Source organism: Glycine soja, chromosome 6, assembly GCF_004193775.1.
Source record: "Glycine soja cultivar W05 chromosome 6, ASM419377v2, whole genome shotgun sequence".
Classification (NCBI taxonomy): domain Eukaryota; kingdom Viridiplantae; phylum Streptophyta; class Magnoliopsida; order Fabales; family Fabaceae; genus Glycine; species Glycine soja.
The window spans coordinates 25579246-25583747 of NC_041007.1; the positions used below are offsets into that span (position 1 = coordinate 25579246).

Genomic DNA, 4502 nt, shown 5'->3' on the forward strand with positions numbered 1-4502 from the left:
AATATGCACTTATTCCCCATTGCTCCTCTATTCCTTTGGGATTTAGCTACTTATTCCATAATTTTCCCTACCTTGTCCTTGGCCCCATTGCAACCTTAAAAGACCTTTTGATCCTCATGTGCTTGTGTTTATGGGTTGATTGTCAATTTTAGAATCTTGCCAAGTTTATGTGGTGTTGGTTTTCATGGGTGCTTTGAGGGTAAACAGTAGCCTAGACACTTGAGAGATAGAGTGTATATCTTGTGAGGCTTTATCACTTTTCTTTCTTGAGTTGATTAACTATTTTGCCATGATTGGGTTGCTTGGATGATTTTCACGAATGTCTTGACTCTTTGGATCTCTTCATGTTAGATGTTACCCATTCCTTTCATTCCTTGATGTTCATTGAAAAATATGTAAATGTTTTTGTTTGTCTCTCTTTGATATCCTTGGATTTTGTTCTTTGTTTCATTTTGCCCAAGAGTGCAAAAGGCTAAGTATGGGGGGTTTTGATGTGTGATGTGCCATCATTTTCTTCTATTTTCTAAACCCTTTTTACACCATTTTAATTATTGATTGGTCTTAATTGTCAATTAATCAGGCAGTTTTATTATTTGGGCTCATTTAGCTAATTTGATGTTTTTAATCTAATTTCAGGAATTAATGAAACATTGGGCTTAATCCGGATTTTGGTTATGGACTTGAAGAGGGCAAATTAAGCAGCGCTTACCTTAGTTAATTAGGAAATTTCGCAATTTTATTTTATGTTGTTCAGTGTTTATTTCGTTTTGGGCCAGAGTATTGTAATAGGGCCCAGTGACTTTGAGTGACTCTTTTTAAATAGCAGCCTTGGGATTCATGCAAGGCACTCTGTTATGCTATTCATTATTCAGAGCTTTTGTTTTAGGGTTTTCATTTTTCTGCTTAATGCTACTGTTCACGTAATGCAATTTTACGTTTTCTGTTTCTAATTACAATTTCGTTCTTGCTTCTTCTTCTACTCTCATTTACGTTTTTGTTCATTTACGTTTCTGCTTCATGTTTCATTTGCGTTTTCTGTTTGAATCCATGGAAGGCTAGATTTTTTGGTGTTGTTTCCTTTTGAGGACGAAGCCCAACTCTCTTTGAGGTTTCGCTTGTAATGTGGTTTCCTGGCAGTTTTCCCTTCACCAGTTATCCCAAATTCGTGAATATTAATCAGTGCACGCTTCGTGTTCGATTAATTGCCTCTGAGCCTAACTTGCATTCATGCTTAATGGACGAAGGGCTAACTGGTGTATGTGGTGCCTAATCACGTATTGAAAACCCTAAGTTGATTTTCGCTTAATAAATTGAAATAGGGTTGGATTAAGTGGTTGACTGTTAGGGACAAATTCTCCATAACCCAGGATAAGAGAATGGCTTCTGAATCAGAGGAAACAACCCGTTTTTAATATTAGTAGTTTCGTATTCCAGTTTACTTGTTCTGCTCTTTAATCACAAAACAAACAACCCCCCCCCCCAATCGTTACTGTTACTGTTACTGCAAGTATATTATGAACATTTGGTTTGTCACTGCTCGTTGGGAAACGACCTAGGATCACTTCCTAGTTACTGCATTTTCATGTTTATTTGATTCGGGTACGGCCTCGATCAAATTTGGTGCCGTTGCCGGGGAGCAGTGTCCAAAGGTTCATAATAGCTAGCTAGTGTTGTGTGTTTAATCCCATTAAGCGTTTAGTGTCCTAGTGTTGTTTAGTGTCCTGGTATTTTGTTTAATGTGTGTTCTGTTTCCGTTTTCCCATTAAGCGTTTCCCCTGTTTCAGTCTTGGGTGTTTTGCTAGTCTTGTGAGCTTGCGACAAAACAAAGTAGTAGTAGAAATCAATTAGAGACGGAATTTAGCGACCACCCATGCTGAATTATTTGAGATTTTTTGTTTTAGTAGCTAGGGTTGTTATTTTTGGCTGAATTTTTTTGTGGTAACTTATTTTAATCCATATTTTGTGGGAAAAATATTTAGAGCCTTTAGTTTGGTCAGATTTGAAAGTTCCAAAAAACTAGCAAATTTTGTGTTTGTCAAAACTTCAAACGGCCATAACTTTTGCTCCGGTTATCAGAATTGCAATTATTATATATGCATTTGGGGTAGAAAAAAATTTCCTACGTCGTGGCAGCCCGCCATAGGCTGGCTGAGGTCTCCATCGTCCAAAAAAAGCGATTCTGTCAAAAGTTTTTTATTTTTCAAGTTTTATTCACTTATTTTTCTTAACCTACCAATTTTAGCTTTCATAGTTAGACTTTGAATTTTTGTCTGAAATTTTTTGTGCTATCTTCTCATCATTTTATAAGGTTGCTCACAAAAGTTCAAGTCATTTGGATATCATTTGAGGGTAGCTGTAGTTCAAACCTACACATTTATTTACATGACAAGGCAACTAGTTGTGTGCATGCTGAATGTAGTGTATGACTAGAGGCAATCCATCTAACTTACAACCCTTTGATCCTGAGATAGATAGGACATTTCATAGATTAGTTAGGCATTATTTTATACCTTTTGATCATTCTGAGCATTCCATTACTGGTGAATCTGTGCATTCTGTTATTGGTGATTTTGAACATCCTGATCTTGAGCATTATAATTTTGAGCATTCTGATTCTGAGCATTCTGATTTTGCACATTCTGAGAACATGGCACAACCTCCACCCCGTGAGAGAACTCTAAGGGAAATGGCTGCACCTGATTTCACCTACGAAAGCTTGTGCATCCAATACCCTGATGAGGATGTCCCATATGTTCTTAAAACTGGACTGATTCATTTGCTTCCCAAGTTTCATGGCATTGCAGGTGAAGACCCGCACAAACATTTGAAAGCATTTCACATTGTCTGTTCCACCATGAAACCCCCAGATGTCCAAGAGGATCACATATTTCTGAAGGCTTTTCCTCATTCATTAGAGGGAGTGGCAAAGGATTGGCTGTATTACCTTGCTCCAAGGTCCATCACGAGCTGGGATGACCTTAAGAGAGTATTCTTAGAAAAAAATTTCCCTGCTTCCAGGACCACAGCCATCAGGAAGGATATCTCAGGTATTAGACAACTCAGTGGAGAGAGCTTGTATGAGTACTGGGAGAGATTTAAGAAACTATGTGCCAGTTGCCCCCACCATCAGATTTCAGAACAGCTTCTTCTCCAATATTTTTATGAAGGACTCAGTAATATGGAGAGAAGTATGATAGATGCTGCCAGTGGTGGAGCCCTTGGAGACATGACTCCTGCTGAAGCCAGAAATTTAATTGAGAAGATGGCCTCCAACTCCCAGCAGTTTAGCGCCAGAAATGATGCCATAGTCATTAGAGGAGTACATGAGGTAGCTACAAACCCATCTGCATCATCTGAAACTAAGAAGCTTGAAGGCAAACTGGATGCATTGGTTAACTTGGTAACCCAGCTGGCCTTGAATCAGAAATCTGTACATGTCACAAGGGTTTGTGGTTTGTGCTCCTTTGCTGACCACCATACAGACCTTTGCCCTTCCATGCAGCAACCTGGAGCAATTGAGCAGCCTGAAGCTTATGCTGCAAATATTTACAATAGACCTCCTCAACCTCAGTAGCAAAATCAACCACAGTAGAACAATTATGACCTCTCCAGCAACAGATACAACCATGGATGGAGGAATCACCCTAACCTCAGATGGTCCAGCCCTCAGCAACAACAACAGCAGTCTGCTCCTTCCTTCCAAAATGCTGCTGGCCCAAGCAGACCATACATTCCTCCACCAATCCAATAGCAACAACAACCCCAGAAACAGCCAACAGTTGAGGCCCCTCCACAACCTTCCCTCGAAGAGCTTGTGAGGCAAATGACTATGCAGAACATGCAGTTTCAGCAAGAGACCAGAGCCTTCATTAAGAGCTTAACCAATCAGATGGGACAATTGGCTACCCAATTGAATCAACAACAGTCCCAGAATTCTGACAAGCTGCCTTCTCAAGCTGTCCAAAATCCCAAAAATGTCAGTGCCATTTCATTGAGGTCGGGAAAGCAGTGTCAAGGACCTCAACCCGTAGCACCTTCCTCATCTGCAAATGAACCTGCCAAACTTCACTCTACTCCAGAGAAAGGTGATGACAAAAATTTACCTAACAATTTCTGTGCAGGTGAATCTTCTTCCACAGGTAATTCTGATTTGCAGAAGCAGCACATTCCCCCTCTTCCATTCCCTCCAAGAGCAGTTTCCAACAAAAAAATGGAAGAGGCAGAGAAAGAGATCTTGGAAACGTTTAGAAAAGTAGAGGTAAACATACCTCTGTTGGATGCAATAAAGCAAATTCCAAGATATACCAAATTCTTGAAGGAGCTGTGCACTAATAAGCGGAAGCTTAAAGGAAGTGAACGAATTAGCATGGGCCGAAATGTCTCCGCATTGATTGGTAAATCTGTTCCTCAAATTCCTGAAAAATGCAAAGATCCAGGTACATTCAGCATACCTTGTATTATAGGGAATAGTAAGTTTGACAATGCCATGCTAGATTTAGGAG

General features: G+C 39.7%; 1 non-coding gene across 1 annotated transcript; it reads right to left on the reverse strand.

Moving 5' to 3' along the window:
• Nucleotides 1-3025: 3025 nt before the first annotated feature.
• LOC114417595 lies at nt 3026-3132 on the reverse strand. Its single transcript, XR_003667854.1, has one exon. It is a non-coding gene; the product is annotated as a small nucleolar RNA R71 (small nucleolar RNA).
• Between the last annotated feature and the right edge of the window lie 1370 nt (nt 3133-4502).